This window comes from Rhincodon typus, chromosome 5 (genome assembly GCF_021869965.1).
Source record: "Rhincodon typus isolate 14 chromosome 5, sRhiTyp1.1, whole genome shotgun sequence".
NCBI classification, from domain to species: Eukaryota; Metazoa; Chordata; class Chondrichthyes; order Orectolobiformes; family Rhincodontidae; genus Rhincodon; species Rhincodon typus.
The window spans coordinates 65,593,477-65,614,657 of record NC_063336.1 but is presented as its reverse complement, the minus strand read 5'-3'; positions in this window follow the sequence as shown (position 1 = coordinate 65,614,657).

Genomic DNA, 21,181 nt, shown 5'->3' with positions numbered 1-21,181 from the left:
CACTTTCAAAAAACTATGAACTTGCACTCCAAGATCTCTTTGTTCAGCAACACTCCCCAAGACCTCACCATTAAGTGTGTAGGTCCTGTCCTGATTTGCCTTTCCAAAATGCAGCACCTCACATTTATCTAACTAAAATCCATCTGCCACTCCTCAGTCCATTGGCCCTTCTGATCAAGGTTTCATTGTATTCTGAGGTAGCCTTCTTCACTGTCTACTACATTTCCAATTTTGGTGTCTTCTGCAGTGTTACTAACCATACTTCCTATGTTCACATCCAAATCATTTATATAAATGACAAAAAGCAGTGGACCCAGCACAAATCTTTGTGGCGCACCGCTGGTCAACTCCAGTCTGAAAAGCAACCCTCCACCATCACCCTCTGTCTCTTACCTTCGAGTAAGTTCTGTATCCAAATGGCTAGCTCTCCCATAAGGAGTCTACCATAAGGAATCTTGTCAAAAGTCTTACCGAAGTCCATGTAGATCACATCCAACTCTCTGCCCTCATCAATCCTCTGTGTTACTTCTTCAAAAAACTCAATCAAGTTAGTGAGGTGGGTTAATAGTAGCAGTCTTTTCCCTAGGATAGGGGATTTCAAGACTAGGGGGCATATTTTCAAGGCGAGAGGAGAAAGATTTAAAAAAGACATGAGAAGCAAATGTTTCACACAGAAGGTGGTTTGCGTGTGCAACAAACTTCCTGGGGAAGTGATGGATGTGGGCACAGTTATAATGTTTAAAAGAAACTTAAGTTGCCTATATGAATAGGAAAGGTTTGAGGGGATATGGGCCAGGAGCAGGCCAGTGGGACTAGTTTAGTTTGGAATTATGTTCGGCATGGTCTGGTTGGACCGAAGGGTCTGTCTCTATGATGCATGATTCGATGACTCTATAAGACACACTGAAGGCATCAAAGACACTGAGTGTACTCCGAGTCAGAGGTCCCGATTATTTACTTTCTATGTTAATGACTTAGAAGAGGGGCAGAGTATAATGTAAATTTTCTGATGGTGCAAAAATAGGTGGGGGGGGGCCATGTTGTGATAAGGACATATGGAATCTGCAAGGGGATCTACATCCAACTTTCTGTGCATATACTTATGTCACATGAACTGCTGCAAGTCACAAAGGTGGATCACCACCAAGTTCCCAAGGGCATTTAGGGATGGATAACAAATGCTGGTACAGCCAGCAATGCACATATTCTGTGATCTATTTTCAAAAAGGCCAAAGGTTATGGGCAAGGATGGATATCTTGTCCTGCAGATCAGCCAAGAACTCATTGAGAGTTGAAATAATCTTGACAGATCAAATGGTCTACTCCTGCTCCTACTGGAGTACAGAAATGCTGAATAGCAGTAACAGCATTCCATTGAGAGAGGTATGCAATCCCACAGCCAAAGGAATAGATCAAAGTTTTGCTTACTTGACTCACCAGCATGACAGATTATTAACACTTAGCAAGAGAAAGAGGCTCCCAGGAACATCCAATCCTGAATAACGATAGTTTAACCAGCATATGCTGGCTGACCACCCTCAGCGAGAGTTGCTGGTTGGATGAACATCTTCCTATCCTCCTAAGATTCCACCATCACAAGTGTCAGTCTCTAGCCAGGTGCATTCCCTCCGCGTGATATTGAGCAATGGTTAAACATGTTGGATGCAGTGGGGAGCACTGAAAACATATTGGCTGTGGTGCTGAAGGCTTGTATTCCAGAACTAGCTATTCCTCTAGCCAAACTGCTCCTGCATAGCTGCAACTCTGGAATCTGCCAAACAATGTGGAATATTGCCTGGGTATGTCTTGTACACAAAGGGAGGACAAACCTAATCTAGATAATTATTGCCACAACAATGTGTCTTTAATCAACAGCAAGGTGATGGATGGTGTTAGCAACAGTGCTGTCAAGTGGTATTTACTCATCAATAACATGTCTAGTTGTTTTCAAATTGGTTTTTGCTTACAGCACTGGACTTCAGACATTAATATAGTCATTTTGTTAAATATGGACAAAAGAACTAGATCCCACAGGTGAGGTGAGAGTTTCTGACTGTAACAAGGCAGCAGTTGAATGAATGTAACTCTAAGGGACCATCATACAATTGAAGACAATGGGGATTGGAGGGAATCAACCTATTTGCTAGCATTATAACTCAAAAAAAAGAAAATGGTTGGGGAACATTCATTTCAGCTGCAGAATATTGCTGCCAGATTTCTGCAAAACAATAAACCACGAGACTATCAGGTATAGGAGCAGAGTTAGGCCATTCAGCCCATCAGTCTGCTCTGCCATTCGATCATGACTGATTTGTTTCTCAGCCCCATTCTCCTGCCTTCTCCCCATAACCTTTGATCCCCTTACTAATCAAGGACCTATATATATCTGTTTTAAGTACACTCAATAACTTGGCTTCCACTGACTTCTAAGACAATTACTTCCACAGATTTACCACTTGCTGGTTGAAGGAGCACCTTCTCATCTCAGTTCTAAAGGATCGTGTCTTTACCCAGAGGCTGTGTCTCTGGGTCCAAGTCTTCCCTACTGGTGAAAATATCTTCTCCATGTCCATTCTTGCCTGGCCTCTCAGTATTCTGTAAGTTACAATGAGATCCTCCCCCATCCTTCTAAACTCCATCGAGTACAGACCCAGAGTCCTAATCGCTCCTTGTATGATAAGGTCATTAGCCCTGGAATCATTGTTGCGAGCCTCCTCTGGACCCCCTCCAAAACCAGCACATCCTTCCTTAGATATGGTGCCCAAAACTGCTCACAAGAGTCTAAATACGTCTGACCAGAGCCTTATAACAGCCTCAGCATTAATCAACAGCAAGGTGATGGATGGTGTTAGCAACAGTGCTGACAAGTGGTATTTACTCATCAATAACATGTCTAGTTGTTATATTCTAGCCCTCTCAAACTAAATGTTAATATTGCATTTGTCTTCTTAAATGCCAACAGAACCTACATGTTAACCTTAAGAGAATCCTGAACTGGGACCCATTTGTGCTTCAGATTTCTGAAGCCCTTCCCCATTTAGAAAATAGTCCATGCTGCTGTTCTTCCGACCAGATTGCATAACCTCATACTTTGTCACATTGCATTCCATCGGCTACTCCCTTGCCCATTGTCCTAGCCTGTCCAAGTCCTTCTGCAGCCTCCCCACCTCTTCAAAACTATCTGTCCCTCCACGTATCTTTGTGTCATCTGCAAACATAGCAACAGTTCCTTCGTCCAGATTGTTAATGTATAACATGGATAGTTGTGGTCCCAACACTGACCCTTGTAGGATCCTACCAGTCATTTGCTGCCATCCTGAAAAAAAACCTTCATCGTGGCTGTCTTCTGCCAGTCAGTCAATCATCTATCCATTCCAATACCTTGCCCCTAACAGCATTGACTCTTATTTAGCAGCCTCCTGTGAGGCACCTTGTCAAAGGCCTTCTGAAAATCCAAATAGATCACATCCACTGGCTCTCATTTGTCTAACTTGCTTGTTACCTCCTCAAAGAATTTTGACATGTTTGTCAGGCATGACCTCCCTTTGACGAAGCTGTGTTGATTCAGCCTAATTTACCATGCACTTCCAAATATCCTGCAACTTCATCCTTAATAATGGACTCTAAAATCTTACCACCAATCAAGGTCAGGTTAACCAAGCTATAATTTCCTAATTCTGCTTCATTCCTTTCTTAAAGAAAGATGTTACTTTAGCCATTTACCAATCGTCTGGAACGCTTCCTGACTCCAGTGATTCCTGATAGGTCACCACTAATTCCTCCAAAATCTCCTCATCTAATCTCTTTCAGAACTGTGGGGTGTGGTCCATCCGGTCTGGGTGATTTATCCACCTTCAGACCTTTCTGCCTCCCCAGCACTCCTCTTTGGTGATGGCCACTGCACTGACCTCTGCCCCCAATTCTTTTGGTATGTTCTTGCTGCTGATATCATCCACCAATAAGTCTGGAGCAAAGTACCTGTTTAGTTCCTCTGCCAATTCTTTGTTCTCCAACCTAACATTTCAGTGGCCAAAATTCCACTCTTGCCTCTCCCTTCCCTTTTCTATATCAAAAAGAAATCTCTTGCTTTTTTTTAAATATTACTAACTAGCTTACTCTCACATATCATCTTTTCCCCCATTGCTTTTTCAGTTGTCCTCCCCTTGTTTTTAAATGTTTCCCAATCCTCTGGCTTCCAACTAATCTTCACCATTTTGTTTGCTTTTTCTTTCACTTTTATGCTGCCCCTGACTTCCCTTGTCAGCCATAGTTACCTCATCTTCCTTTCAATATGTTTCTTCTTCCTTGCGATGAATTTCCACTGTGCCTCTTGAATTACCCCCAGAAAATCCTATCATTGCTGCTCCACCGTCTTCCCTGCTAGTCTCCCCTTTGGCCAACTTCTCATTCATGTCTTTGCAGTTACTTTTACTCAGCTTCTCCAGCTTCTCCCTCTCAAACTGCAGGGTGAATTCTATCATATTGTGGTCACTATTCCCTCGCGGTTCCTTCACCTTAAGCCTCCTAATCAAGTTTGTCTCATTACATTACCAAATCCAGAATTGCCTGTTCCCTAGTTGGCCCAACCACAAACCGCTCAAAAAATCCATCTCATACACATTCCACAAATTCCTTTCCTTGGGATCTGCTACCTTGTCTGATTTTCCCAGTCCACCTGCATGCTGATGTCCACCATGATTATTATAATTGTACCTTTCTTACATGCCTTTTCTATCTAATGATTTATTTTCTGCCTCACATCCTGACCACTGCTAGGAGATCTGTAAATAACTCCCATCAGGGTCTTTTTTTCCTTTGTGATCCCTCAACTCTACCCGCACAGATTCTATGGCTTCCGACCCTATATCGCTTCTTGCTATCAATTTAGCCTCATTTCTTACGAAGAAGGCAACCCTCCCCTCTGCCAACCTGCCTGTCTTTTCAATAGGACGCACGTCCTTGGATATTTAGTTCCCAGCCCTAATCCCTTTGTAGCTTATCTCTGTGATTTCTACATCTACCAATTTCAATCTGTGCTACAAACTCATTTACCTTGTTTTGCATAAAGTGCGCATTTAAGTACATCACCTTCAGTACTGCATTGACTTCCCCCTCACCTCATGGTTGCCCCCCTCATCTGCTGTGCCTGAAGTTCAATTCTTGACTCTTTCCATCTCCTGTCCTATTATTTGTTCTGGAAACTTTAGTTACCTCCCAAGAGCCTTCCTCCCTTTTAACTTTTTCCATAATTTTTCATGAAACTGAACCCATCCTCAAATATTTAGGTTAGAGCCTTATCTACAGACCTGGTTCTGTGGTTCATCAGGTCTCTGGTCCCAGCGTGATTTTAGTGGAGCCCATCCCATTGAAACAGCTCCCTCCTTCTCCAGTACTGTGTCAATATTCCATGCATTCGAGTCTGTTTCTCCCTCACCAATTTTTGAGGCACATGTTTATCACTTCATTCTTGTTGACCCTGCGCCAATTAGCTCATGACTCAGGTAGTAATCCAGAAATTATTGCCTTTTTTGGTTCTGCTTTTTAATTTAGGCCCTTGCTGCTCATATTCCCTCAGCAAAACTTCTTTCCTCTTTATACCTATATCATCGGCACCTATGTGGACCACCACAACCAGATCTTTCCCCTCCTATTCTCGTCCGTACAGTAAGCAAGAATCTCAAACATATTAGATAAACTCAAGAGCTTCAGCACTATCTCCTGGATCCCTCTAACTGCCTCGCTGGTTGTCACACCGTCCTGGCCCTGACCACTGACCAAATTAGAGGGGTGTGAATTCTTCCTGAAACACAGTGTACAGGTAACTCTCCCCCTCGCTGATGTGTCATCGTGTTCAAAGCTCAGATTCCAGCTCATTAACTTTGAGCAAGAGTTCCTCAAACAACCAACACTTGCTACGGATGTGGTCTCTAGGAACAACAATGGGGTCCACCAGCAACCATATCATGCAGTTACAACATATTGCCTGGCCATACATTTCTATTTTATGTACTTAGTTCTTAATCTGTTTTTTTTTATTTCCCACTGGTATTTTAGTTCATAACCTGTAAATATTTCTCTTATTTACATTCAATCTAAGAGTAAACTATCATAGATAGCCAAAGCATCAGCTATTACCAACGAATGAACTTAGTTTTCCTGTGAGCCCCTCTTTGTTTTGTGCTGGGCTCCTGGACTTCAATTTATTTTGTTAAAAGAATCCTTACAAACTATGAACTAAAAAAAGCAAAATAAAAAAAGCCCTTCTTCCCCTCTAAATCGAATTCCCACACTGCTTCCAAAGACCCCAAATGATGTACTCACAGAGGCTGTGTCTCACTCTGGACATGATCTCTTCTTCCTGACTTTGCACAGCTTACTGGTCATGCATTTTTAACAGGGCCTTTCAAATAGAGGTGAGATGAGCTAAGATAACTCGCAATGGTTAAGCTTCAACATTAAGCATCACCTATTGATGCCCTATTCAGGCTACAGATGCTTGACTGATAATTGCCCCTCAGTCAGTTGAATCAGCTCCTTATTAACCTTTTCACTCAACTACAGGGGGTTCTCCTAGAACATGTGTTCTGGTAATGCAAATTGGCAATAATGCAATTGACAAATAGGGGAACAGTATTTGTAAAATGCGAACTTTGTGTTGGTTATAACGCGGTTCCAAAGTCAACACCACATGATCGGTTCGCAGGCTTTGTCCTGACCATGTGCCGAAAGAGCCCCCAGTGCTGGCATCAAGGATCTTCACACTTTCTGTGAGAGGTTACTGTACAATTCTGCCATGTTACTCACAAACTGTGAGGACAAAATGGCAAGAACAATAACAAGAAGCGTCCTGGTGATAAAATTGCGGGTGGTGTATGTAAAAGAAAGGCTATAATGTTGGAAGAGAAGCTAGATTTTGTAAAGCATTTTGAGCAGAATAAGAGAACATCTGATATTGCTCATGCAACAGGAATGAAAGTGTCTACCTTACGCACCATCAGAGACAGTGCAGAAAAGATTAAAGTAGGCTGTATTGCTGGAACAAATCTGAGTTCCAACAAATCTGTGAGGTCACAGACAAAGGAACTTGAGGAGATGGAATGGTTTCTAAATATATGGATAGAAGAACAAACGAAGAAATGATCTGGGACCATCCTTCTCACCATAAAAGAGAAAGCCTTATCAATTTATGAAGATCTAACAAAACAATCTAAAAATCTTCCAGATGTGCCTGCCTTCAGTGCTAGCAATGGCTGGTTTGCTTGTTTTAAGAACAAGTGTCCAAGCACTGTAATACCTAAGTTGTCACTGGCTGCCACTTGGATAAAGATTCTTTGTTTTCTATCTGCCAGGCAGTTCTTTACCTGTGTCAGTACAATAACACCAATCCTATACACTTTACTTTTACATTCTGCTCTCTGATGTGGGACCTTATCAAAAGCCTACGTAAGGTCCAAGTAAACCAAATCCACTAGCTACCCCTTACCAACTCCACCAATTATATCACGAAAAACTCCATTACATTTGTCGAATATGATTTCCTTTTTCTGAATCCATGCTGACTCTGTCCGATACTGTCACCGTTTTCCAAGTACTCTAGTATTAAAATTTTTATACTGGACACGAGCATTTTCCACACAACTGATGTCAGGTTAACTAATCTATCATTCCTTGTTTTCTCTCTACCTTCTTTGTTTAAGTAGTGATGTTACATTAGCTACACTCCAATCCATATAAACTGTTCTAGAGTCTGTAGAATCTTGAAAATGGACCACCACTGCATCCACTATTTCAAGAGCCACTTCCTACACAGCCATGGCTTAAGTCCAACTGCATTTTTCCCAGGCCCAACTGTTAACTGCTTCATAAATGACTTTCCCTCAATAATAAAGTCAGTGATAGTGATATCTGCTGATGACTGTCCAGTTTTCAAGTCACTTTTACAATTCTATAATTAATGAATCTGTAAATGTGTGTATACAGCAAGACATGGTCAATATCCAAGCATGGCAAGTAAAACCTATGTCACACATTACCAGCAAGCAATATAAATAAAAACTGAAAGAACTGCGGATGCTGTAAATCAGAAACAAAAACAGAAATTGCTGGAAAAGCACAGTATGTCTGGCAGCATCTGAGAAGAGAAATCAGAGTTAACATTTTGGGTCGAGTGACCCTTCACCAGAACCTCAGCAATATGAATACTGTGCTTGCAAGAACACGTCAGAATTTGAGAATTCTGTGGAAAGTAACTCACTTCCTAACTGCTCAAATACTGTCTACCATCTACAATGCACAAAGCAGGAATGTGATGGAACACTCTTCACCTGTCTGGAGTGCAGATCCAAAAACTCTCAAGAAGTCCTACACCATCCGGGGCATAGCAGCCTGCTTTTTCAACCTCCATCCATTGCAGTAAACATTTAGTCCCAATTCCAGATGTACACACTGACAGCAACATATACCATCTACAAGATCTACTGTAGCAACTTGACAAAGCTTCGACAGTACCTTGCAAATCCACAATTTCTACCACCTCTAAGAATAAAGGCAGCAGGCCCATGGGAACAACACCACTTACAAATTCTCCTCAAAGCCATTTAACATCCTAATTTAAAAATATGTCAATGTGCCTTTATCATTTCTCAGTCAAATTCCAGAAACTTGCTCTCTAACAGTGCATTGGTATACCTTCACCATATGGATTGCAGAAGTCTAAAAAATTGTTTACAACCACCTTCTCAAGGGCAGTTAACTCTAGGCAATATATTCCGGCAATGGCTATGTTCAGGAAAAAATAAATAAAAACAGGTAGGTAAGGAAGAAGTTTTCATCCACAAATGTCAATGTGTTCAGATTAACAAACCACAGGCAAGGAGGGTTGAGACCATGGTTTGAATGTGAAGCAAGGTAATTATAATTTATCATAACTAACATCTTACCTTAGAAAGTTCTGTAAAACCTGCCAAATTCTCTGACTTCTGTTGTGAGTTCCAAGAGGAGTAGTTGACCCAGTGAGGATCACTGCTGCCAAATTCTACACACTGCTGGATTTAGCAGAGGGTTTCCTGGGAATCTCTCTTCACATTCATCTCGTAAAAGGAGTGCATCCATTTTAGCAGCTGTTAAACAAAAGATCAGTAGCTTCCCCATTCTATCCTTTGCTGCTAACATATTCAATTTATCAAGACTGCATTGTTTCTTTTGCATTTTATTTTGACCTTTCTTTTCCACTGCACAAGTTTTTTCAAAAGCTTATCAAATATTAAACATTCATTTTCAGCCTGACAACAACATTTGTATTACGTTGTGCCCACTGAATTGTAAGCCGCCACATCTCTTTAATTTTTTTTGCCGTACCTAAATATCTGGAACAAGGTCAATGCTGCATCGGCTTCGAATAATTACATGAATAAACTGAGGCAGTCAGTTCAGGTCACAGTTGGCAGGTTTTGAGTGAACAGCTTGCCCAACCTTCGCCACTTACCCAGGATCACAAATTCAGCTCTTATATGCTTACATTTTCAGAATGTTTTTGACACTGTTCTACATCAATGATTAATAAGGTAAAGAATCACAGCACAGGGTATTAAAAATGGTGCAGCGTAGGTAATTAGTTTAAAAACAGGATAGCTGTCATCAGTATATTTTCGCAGACGGATAAAACGCAGGAAGTAAAAACTCAAGATTCAATATTGGGCTACTTTTTATTTTTTTAAATATATAAATGACATGGACGTTCAAAGAGTTTGTATTGAATATCAACATAGTGGGAAAGCATTCAAATCAAATGCTGAAGCATTCAGAAAATTGATTTTCCAAACTCATATTTCTGGCATAAATCTTAATGCGATGGCTTTGCATTGTGAGCGGTGTGGAGGAGATGGAGGGCAAGGGAGGGTGAAAGTTTAACTTGATTTACTTATCAACAACTGGTGGGATCAGGTGAAATGCTGGATTTACATCTCATCCAAGTTTATCCTTCCCTGAAGTAGTGGACACTGGGGGAGGTGATGGTCTAGTGGTATTATTGCTAGACTATTAATCCAGGGGCCCAAGTAATGTTCTGGGGACCCTGGTTTAAATCAGCTATGGCACATGGTGAAATTTGAATTTTATTGTAAGTTAGCTACTAGTTAAAGGTTACAAGTAGACAGGTTTTGTAAAATGCTTGTTTTGTAAAGCAAGGCACTACAAGGTAGATTCACTACCCTCTGACAGAAGAAATTCCTCCTCATTGCTGCCTCAAATGTGCAACCCCTCCTTCTGAGATTATGCCTTCTGGTCTTAGACTTTCCCACAAGGAGAAAGAACCTTGCTGTATCAACACAGTCAAGTCCCCTAAGAATCTAAAATACTTCAATAAGGTTTCCCCTCAACCTTCTAAAATCAAAGCAGTAGAAGCCCAACCTACTCAACCTCTTCTCTTAAGCTAGTTCCGTGATAACCAGCGAACCTACTTCAGACAGTCTCCAGTGCCAGTGTATCTTTCCTCAGATGAGGAGCACTGTTTACAGTATTCCAACTTTGATCTGACTGGTACCTTTTATAATGTTTGCAAAACCTCCATACTTTTATACTCCATTCCTTTTGAAATAAAGTTCAACATCCCATTTGTGCTCCCTATATCCCCATGGAATCGGGTGCAAGCTCTTTTTGTGATTCATGGACAAGGACTCCCAAACCCTGGAGATAGCAAGAACTGCAGATGCTGGAGTCAGAGATAACACAGTGTGGAGCTGGAGGAACATAGCAGGCCATGCAGCATCAGAGGAGCAGGAAAGTTGAGGTTGTGGATTGGGACCCTTCTTCAGATATGGGGGAGGGGATAGGGAGCTCTGAAATAAATAGAGAGAGAAGAGGTGGGGCTGGGGAAGGTAGGTGGGATGGTGATAGGTGAGTGCAGGTGGGGAGTGGTGGGGATTGGTCAGTGAGTTGGGTGGGGTGGATAGGTGGAAAAGAATACGGACAGGTTGTGTCAGGTCAAGGAGGCAGGAATGAGAGGGAGGGTTGAATATGGGATAAGGCTGGGGGTGGGCTGGGAGATTTGTCATGTACAGAGTGTAGATGTTCTACAAAATGGTCTCTGAGACTACACTTGGTCTTACTGATGTGGAAGAGGCCACATTGGGAGCAACGGATACAATAGACCAAGTTGGCGCAAAGACCTCAGTGGACGTCTCTCCCACTGCAACTCATGGGTAATCTCCGCTGCCCTGAAACTCTTTGACCACGTACCACAGCCACATCTCCTTTCTCAGTACCTGCCTACGCAGCCGGATCATCCCCACTGGACTCCAAACTATATTCAGACCATCCCAATTTGACACCAAATGTGACAACCTCTACCTACAGAGCATCCAGAGCCTCCAAAAATGGTTTTCTCTTCGGATCCTCAAGTACACACACTCAGCAATGTGCCAGCATCTTCTGGCACTACAATCAACCTTACCCCAGCTCAGAACCTCCCTCTCCCAGACCTGCAAAGGACCTCTTCTGTTTTTCATTCTGCGAAGGTTCCACAGCCTCAACCAATGCTTTTTCTCCACCCTATCTGACATTAAAAACTTTAAGTACACTAAACCTGCTTGTGCTTACCACCAAACACAGGCCTCTTCCACCACCCAAAACCACAAACCCCAATCCTATCCAGGACCACCCTCTCAATGAGCCGGCGCCATTGACCATGTGGTTACCTCGGTTTCTCACGCTGATGCCACCAACCTCATCACTTCTGCCAACACTGTTACCATCACTTCCACTGCTGCCGACCACACCACCACTGATGTCACTCCCGCCGATGACATCACTTCCACTCCTGAGACAGTGTCCACTCCCAGCTCTATACCTAGCCCCAGCCGCAAACCCTGCTGGGTATTCACCATTCGCCCCGGACCTCCACCTCACTAAGGATGAAGGGTCAGTCCTCAGCAAAGGACTCAGCTTCATTCCCCTCCGCCCACACATCAATGAATTCCGTTCACATCTGTATGTTGGACTCTTCTTCCGCTGCCTCGGCCTCCATGCCTATTTCTTTAACTGTGAGTCTAATCCACCCTCTAAAGACCCCTTCTCCCATCTCTAACAAACCTCATCCTGCTGGGCACCACCCGAAGACCTCCTACCCTCCCTCAACCTCTTCATTTCCAAATGCTGTCGCGACATCGATCACCTCAACCTCTCCACCCTCCTCACTCACACCAAACTCTCCCCCACAGAACATGCAGTACCCGCTCCCTCCGCTCCAACCCTAACCTCACCATCAAACCCACGGACATGGGAGGCACAGTTGTGGTGTGGCGCACTGACCTTTACACCGCTGAGGCCAGGCACCAACTCTCTGACACGTCCTCCTATCGCCCCCTCGATGATGACCCCACCCCTGACCACCAAACCATCATCTCTCAGACCATTCACAACCTCATTACCTCAGGTGACCTCCTACCCACAGCCTCCAACCTCATCGTTCCCCAACACCGCACTATCCATTTCTATCTACTTTCCAAAATCTATAAACCCAACTGCCCTGGCACCCCATTGTCTCTGCCTGCTCCTGCTCCACTGGTCCACTTTCTTCCCCTATGGTCTAGGAACTCCCCACCTTCATCTGGAACACCACCCACACCCTCCACCTCCTCCATGACTTCAAATTCCCTGGCCTCCAACACCTCATCTTCACTATGGACATCCAGTCCCTGTACACTTGTATCCCCATGCAGATGGCCTAAAAGCCTTCCGCTTCTGACTCTCCCGCAGGCCCAAGCTGTCCCCCTCCACTGACTCCCTTATCCGCTTAACCGAATTCGTCCTTACCCTGAACAACTTCTCCTTTAACTCCTCCCACTTCCTACAAACTAAGGGGGTGGTCATGGGCACCTGCATGGGTCCAAGCTATGCCTGCCTCTTCGTAGGATACATGGAACAGCCCCTTTTCTGCTGTTACACTGGCACTATCCCCCACATCTTCCTCTGCTATGTCGATGACTGTATCGGCGCTGCCTCAGGCTTCCACAAAGAGCTTGAACAGTTCATCAACTCTACTAACACCTTTCACCCCAACCTCAAATTCACCTGGACCGTCTCCAATATCTCCGACCCCTTCCTGGCCCTCTCTGTTATCCATCTCTGGGAACTGTCTCAACACTGGCATCTATTTCAAGCCCACTGACTCTCACAGCTACATGGACCACACTTCCTCTCACCCACCCTCCTGCAAGAATGCAATTCCTTACTCCCAATTCCTCCACTTCCACTGCATCTGCTCCCAAGATGGAGCATTCCACTCCCGCACATCCCAGATGTCCTCCTATTTCAAGGACTGCCACATTCCCCCTCCGGTGATCAAAAATGCCCTCAACCACATCTCTTGCATTTCCCGCACTTCTGCCCTCAAAATCCCTCCCCCAACAAAAATAAAGGCAGAGTCTCCCCGGTCCTCACATACAACCCATCCAACCTCTGCATCCAGCAGATCATTCTCCGCCACTTCCGCCACCTACAATCTGACCCCAGAACCAAAGAAATATTTCCCTCTACCCCCTACCTGCCTTTCTTAGGGACTCCCTAATCCGCTCCGCACTAACCCTACCACACCCAGCACTTTTCCCTGCAACCGCAGGAAGTGTTACACCTGCCCCTACACCTCCCCCCTCACCTCCATTCAAGGCCCAAAACAAACCTTCCACATTAAACAGGGGTTCACATGTACATCCTCCAACTTGGTCTACTGTATCCGTTGCTCCCGATGTGACATCCTCTGCCTATTCCCGGCCTCATCCCATGACTAACCCTCCCTCTCATCCTCGCCTCCTTGACCTGACACAGCCTGTCCATCTTCTCTCCCACTGACCAATCCCCACCACTCCCTACCTGCATTCGCCTATCACCATCCCATATATCTTCCCCAGGCCCACCTCTCCTCTCTCTATTTATTTCCCAGCTCCCTACCCCTTCCCCATTTCTGAAGAAGGGTCCTAAACCAAAACATCAACTTTCCTGCTCCTCTGATGTTGCCTGGCCTGCTGTGTTACTCTGACTCACAAACTCAACTGTTCTGTAGTTTTCATAGAATCATAGATTCCCTACAATGTGGAAGCAGGCCATTTGGCCCATCAAGTCCACACCAACCTTCTGATGAGCACCCTACCCGGACGAAGCCCCTCCCCCAACTCTATCCCACCACCCCCCACTCTATCCCATGTTTCCCATGGCTAATCCATTTAGCTTGCACATCCTGGGCACTATATAGCAATTTAGCCTGGCTAATCCACCTAATCTGCACAACTTTGGACTGTGGGAGAAAACCAGAGCACCCATCGGGAAGCCACACAGACACAGGGAGAACCACAGGGAGAACAAACAAACTCCACACAGATAGTCGCCCCAAGGTGGAATCAAACTCGGGTCCCTGGCGCTGTGAGGCAACAGTAATCACCACTGACGTACTGTGCCACCCCTTTTTTGGGTCTTTTTCCATTAAATAATATTCAGCTCCTTTATTCCACCTGAAATATTGCATAACCTCACATTTTCCAATATTATATCCCCACTCCGAAATTTTGCCTGTTTGCTTAACCTATCTATATCTCTCTGCAGAATGTGACTGTTTCTTTAGTGCCCTCTGAAATTTTCTCGCAAGATGATCAGTTTTCAAGAGCAGCTAGGGATGGGCAACAAATGCTGGTCTTAAAGACACCATCATCCCATAAACAAATAAAAAGAAATACACAAAAGGCACTGTTCTTTGAATACATGAAGTTTAATTGCATGGTATTTACAACTGCATTTGGTCAGGCATAATAACCAGGGATTTGTAGAGACGTTACAGATACGTCTGCTTCCTCCAAAAGCTGCAGCAGAACTCTTTGTCTCCATCTATGGGCTTTGTGTGACATGAGTAGAATGGGTGGAACCAATACAACATGAATATTGACCCCTTCAGAACCAATATCTTATACAACAACTGTCTATTCTGTACATCAGTTTCACACTCATGGGTAATTTGTTGAGGTTGAAGTGCAATATTTTGTTAGGAAGATGAGCAAAGAGGTACACAATAATATAACTTTTGTTTGACCACAGCCTTCACTGAGATAGGGTCAAAGGTGGTTCCATTGATAACAATTGCAGCTTGCATGTCATTGTACAGTAGGCAATAAATTTCGGGGAGCAATCAAATTTGAGAATAAATATTCTATGCTATCATGGTAAACAGAATCAAAGACTTCTGTGAGTATGCAATGGGCCGTGTGCAGTTTATGGTGCTGTTTTTGCATGAAGGTCATATGAAAGACATACTTTGGTTCTCTGCACGTTAATGTTCCAATATTCAAGTCCTTAGTGGTCTTAGTCTTGAGCCCTGGGGAATACCACTCTCTTCTACCCTCCAGTTTAAAAAAAAACATCCTGTTTTCCACACATGAATCTATGTTTAATCCAAGATGAAAATGGCCCTTCTATCCCATAAGCTTCAATTTTGTTAACAAGCCTTTTAAGTGGTATATTGTCAAACGCTTTTTTAAAAAATGCATATTAATGACAGATACGGAATTCCGCTTATCAACCTTCCCTTATATGTTTAAATTTGATTCATCAAGCGCTATTTGGCTTTTTTACAAATTTGTGTTGGTTTTCCTTACCTCACTCTCTAAACACCTCTTTTTTTCATTACTGCTCCTTGAATCTTCCTGTCGCAGATATTAAACAAACTGACCTGTAATCACTAAGAATCACCCACTTTCTTGAACAATGAAGTCAAGTTTGCCAGTTTCCAATGTATTGGCATCTCCCCCATGTCTATGGACAATTGGAAGATTATGGTGTACCTTCCTACTTATCTCCACCCTTACCTCCTAACATGCCAACCAGGTGACTAATCCCAGTCTAAGCATCATCATCTTTTCTAGTTCACCCCAGATATCAATCTATTTTCATTGCATCCAGTGCCTCACCCACCTCTATTTCTATCACTGTTTCTCTTCTTTAGAGAACACCAATACAGATCACTTATTGACTATTCTAGCCTTGTTATGTATCTCTAATCTTTTGCCACATTGTACTCCAATAATGAAAACCTGTCAACTTTAACAATTGCTGATAATAATTGCTGTCCTCAGCTTTTCATACGTCAGCTGCTGGTAATTATTTTGTTGTTGTCATTTACAACTCCTCAAGACTGATCTTTTGTTTATTTATTTGTCTCATTGCCATTTCCTTTTGTCTTGCACCATCATCTCTTTTGCCATTTAATGACTGCTGCCTTATCATACATTTTTTTTGCTCTTTCTTCCCTATTCCCTGTTCCTGCCTCTGCTTTAGCTTAAAAATGGGCACATTTAAATCATTTCCACTTCTATTGCAAGGTCACTGAGCTGAAACAATAATCCTGTTTCCCTCTTCACAGTACCCAGCTGATCTGCTGAGTATTTCTCGTGTTTTCTGGGGTTTTTTCAGGTCTCCAACACCAATAGCATTTGACCTTTAAGATAACAAGGTGTAGAGCTGGATGAACACAGCAGGCCATCAGCATCAGAGGAGCAGGAAAACTGATGTTTCGGGTCTAGACCCTTCTTCAGAAATGAAGGGTCAGAAATGATTTCTGAAGAAGGGCCTAGACCCGAAATGCCAGCCTTCCTGCTCCTCTGATGCTGCTTGGCCTGCTGTATTCATCCAGCTCTACACCTTGTTATCTCAGATTCTCCAGCATCTGCAGTTCCTACTATCACTGACTTTTAAGATGTTATTTTCTTGTTGAACGAGAAGTACTGATCGAGACAATTGTCTGGAATGTAATAAAAAATGCATTCCCCATTCTCATCATTTTTTTTTTCCATTTTATGAACATGAAAATCACCAGAATTCCTGCTCAGCTTCACATTTCTATGTCGCTTCTGTAATCTATCTTTCTGTTTTATAAAATTCCTCTCTTGTCTCTTCCGCAATTTTAGCAAAACAAATTTCTCTTCTCCCATGCAGCACATAGTTTGTCTCTGGAATTTTCATACTTCTAGGGCATATAGATTTGAATTCCCAGTCCGCTAACATCAGTGATAATACTAAGGCTGACAAGTATCTTTGTTTATGATAAGGGAGGTATGGTTAGTAAATTTCCAGAAGACACCAAAATTGGAGGTGTAGTGGACAGCGAAGAAGGTTACTTTAGAGTACAATGGTACCTTGATCAGATGGACTGAGGAGTAGCAGATGGAGTTTAATTTAATTTAGATAAATCTGGAGTGCTGCATTTTGGTAGGGAAAATCAGGGCAGGACTTATACACTTAATGGTAAGATCCTGGGAAGTGTTGCTGAACATTGAGAAATTGGATTGCAGGTTCATAGCTCCTTGAAAATGGAGTCGCAGGTAGACAGGTTAGTGAAGAAGGCATTTGGTATACTTGCCTTTATTGGTTAGTGCATTGAGTATAGGAATTGGCAGGTCATGTTGTAGCTGTACAGGACATTGGTCAGGCCACCTATGGAATACTGCATTCAATTCTGGTCTCCCTGCTACAGGAAAGATGTTGTGAAACTTAAAAGGGTTCAGAAAAGATATACAAGAATGTTGCCGGGTTTGGAGGATTTGAGCTATAAGAAGAGGCAGAATAGGCTGGGGCTATTTTCCCTGCAGTATCGGATGTTGAAGGATGACCTTATAGAATTTTACAAAATCAAGAAGGGCATGGATAGGATAAATAGCCAAGGTCTTTTCTCCAGGGTAGGTGAGTCCATGGGTTTAAGATGAGAGGGTCAAGATTTAAAAGGGACTCAATGGGCAACTTTTTCACACAGCAGGTAGAGCATGTATGGAATGAGCTGCCAGAGGAAATGGTGCAGTTTACAACATTTAAAAGGCATCTAGATATGTATATGAATCGGAAAGGTTTATAGGTATATGGGCAAATGCTGGCAAGTTGGACTAGTTTACTTTAGGATATCTGGTCAGCATGAACGAGTTGGACCGAAGGGTCTGTTTCCATACTGTTCATCTCTATGACTCTATGACTAAAAGTTAGATTTAGCTATGTTTAGTAATGAGTTAGTAACTGTTCCAAAACACAAATTAGGAGATGACGTTTCATTCCTTATAGACTGTGGTTCTGCTGGCTATAGGACTGATAGGCATATCATTGCCTGTGTCTATTTTGGGATGTAGAAGAGGTGAGTGCAATATAAAGGACACCTGGCAGCCATGATCATGGTGATATCCTTCACATAAACAAAGGTGAGAATGCAGTAGAACACCACATTGGCATTCACCCATGGAAGGGCAGCCTCATGATTTTCCAAAGTAGACATGCTGATGCAGATCAAAGCAGCATCCCATTTCCTGAGAGTACAAACGACTGTAGCTAGTCAGACATTGAAAACATTAAGGAAGGTAGCTCAGAAGCAGCCTTAGTGTGGTCAGCATGATATGGATGCAGTTCAGGAAACATTTCATTGATCTTCTAAGGTTTGACAAGGTACTTACAATGCTACTTTCAAGGACAGATTTCAATCAAACTTATGAGCAGAATGGCCTGAGGCCAGTGAGGAAAGGTCTATCAGGTCCTATCCTGAGCCATGGTCAGTCCTTCAAATACAAAGTGCTCTGAATGAGGTGAACCTATAACAGCGGACATCACACATGAGTGTACCTTTGTAAAGATTGACGGTGAATTCCATAGATGTAATGCTGTCAGTCTTGACTTTGTAGAATAAAAGATGACACAACACACAGTCTGTGCATTGGTAGATTGCTACATTGTGGATTTCTATATGTAAAGGGCGAGGTGGTGACAGATCAGCAGAAAGTCAGCAAGGGCAAGATAGATGTCCATCCATGCAAGGGTGAAAGTATGTTAGAGTTTTCATGTGAAGGGGATGGAGCCCCATCCATATCTGTTTACTTAATGCAAATTCATAAGTTTTTGTATGAACATGAGAAAACATAGAATAAAGCAAGTGTAGGCCATTCAGCCCCTCAGATCTACCCTACCATTCCATATAATCATGGTTGATCTGCCCTAAGCTTCAGCTACTCTTCATGCAAGCTCCTCAAAGCCATCAAATCTTTGTTATTTCAAAAACCAACCTACCTTACCTTTAGTATCGTAATATCTAACCTCCGCAAAGGTTACAAAGGTTCACCACCCTCTGGGACAAGAAATTCCTTCACATCCCAGTTTTAAATGAATATTCCCTTATTCTGTAACCGTGTGTGCCCTAGCTGAAGATTCCCCCAGTAGTGGAAATGACTTCTTGGTACATTTCCTGTCAAGCCCCTTCAGTATCTTATATGTTTTGATAAGATTTCTCCTCATTCTTCTAAACTTTAATGAATAAATCCTAACCTGATTATCCATCCTTAATAGGTCAACCCTTTCATCACAGGAATTGGCCTTGTGAATCTCTTTTGAACTGTGACCGCTGACACTATATCCATTTTTTAAAACTGTACACAATACTCCAGGTGCAGTTTTACCATAGCTCGTACTGTTGTCACAAGACTTCCCAGATTTTAATCTTGGCAATAAAGGCCAAACTTCTATTTGCCTTTTTAATTAACTGCTGCACTGCATGCTAATTTTGTGTTTGAAAGAAAGCTCAAATCGCTCTGTACTGCATTCTTTTGGAGTCTCTCTCTATTTATATAACAGTCTGCTTTTTGATTCTTCTTACTAAATTTAGTGACCTTACATTTTCTTAAATTAAACTTCATCTGCCCCATTTTTGCCTATTATATTACTTTGCAGATTCCTTTACCCTCATTGCAACATGTCCTTCCACCTATTTTTGTATTGTCAGCAAAATTGGATACATCACAATCTGCCCTCTTTTCCAGTCATTAAAATGCTAGTAAATAGTTGAGGCTCTTCTACTAATCCTTGAGGGACACAACTAAATAGGAGGCTCCATCCTGAAAACGAGCCATTAATCCTGACTGTTTTCTGTTGGCTCCCCAATCCTCAGTTAATGCTAATACATTAATCCTCAAAGAACTCTAGCAAATTTGTCAAACATGATATCCTTTTCACAAAACTATGTTCACTCCATTTGATTATATTAACCATTTCTAAATATCCTGCTATCTCTTCCTTAGCTTGGGGTCTAGCATGTTCCCAATGACAGATATTGGGTTAAAAGGCCTAGTTTCCAGCTTTCTGTCTCCATCTCTTCTTAAACAGGGGCAATCATTACATTGGAGGATCATTAATGACAAGATGTCCTTTTAAACCTACTTCATTCTGCGTTATTAGATCTTAATTAGCATGTTCAGCAATGTGTTGCTCCTAGAAACAATCTCTGATGCACTGTACAAATTTGTCTTCCATGTTATTCTTGATATGTCCAATCATTATGCAGATTAATATCATCCTTCTTAAATGCCTCCATTATTCCCCAATTTATATGTTGTCCCACAGTGAGGCACTCTTCAGAGGCCGAGACATAACTCCCATCTGTGACATTTTTTCCTTGTTTAGTCCTTATTTCTACCCAATCTGATCCCACATCCCAATCCATTGCACAGATATCACTATTCACATCTGTTCAGACACCTTTCTATATTAACAAAGCTACGCCACTCTCCTCTTTCTTTTCACCTTCATTTCAGAACTTTGAATACACTTGAATATTGAGTTCACAGTCTTGTTCACCCTGCAACCACTCCCCTCTAATAGTTATCAAGTCATGTTAACTTGTTTTTTTTATTTGTGCTGTCAACTCATCTATCTTGTTACAAATACTGTATGCATCCAGACAAAGAGCCATTTGACTTTGTTGTTGTAATCAGTATTACTTTCTCTGGTTCTACTATCTGCTGCAGTTTTATGCATACACTTTCAGCCCTTTTGTGTCACACTTTGACTATTATTCATCTTTTGGCTACCCTGCACCTCTGATTTCTCATTTTTTAAAAATTTCCCTTCAATTGATAGACGTACGGATTGCTGCAGCGCTGCAGCACCAATTGTTGACAGAGAAGTGGTCCCTTAATCAATATTTTATGCCTCCCACAGGCAGAGCTACGGAGCAGCAGACATATCACACCAGTACACTTTCAACTTCTGAGGAGGAAACTGTACCTGAGATGGCACTGTCACAACAGTCCAACCCTCAAGTACTTCATAAGCATTCACCTCAGTCAGGCCCTACCCAAGTTTAGTACCTAAGGTACACACTAACCAGCACTTCTCATGTGAG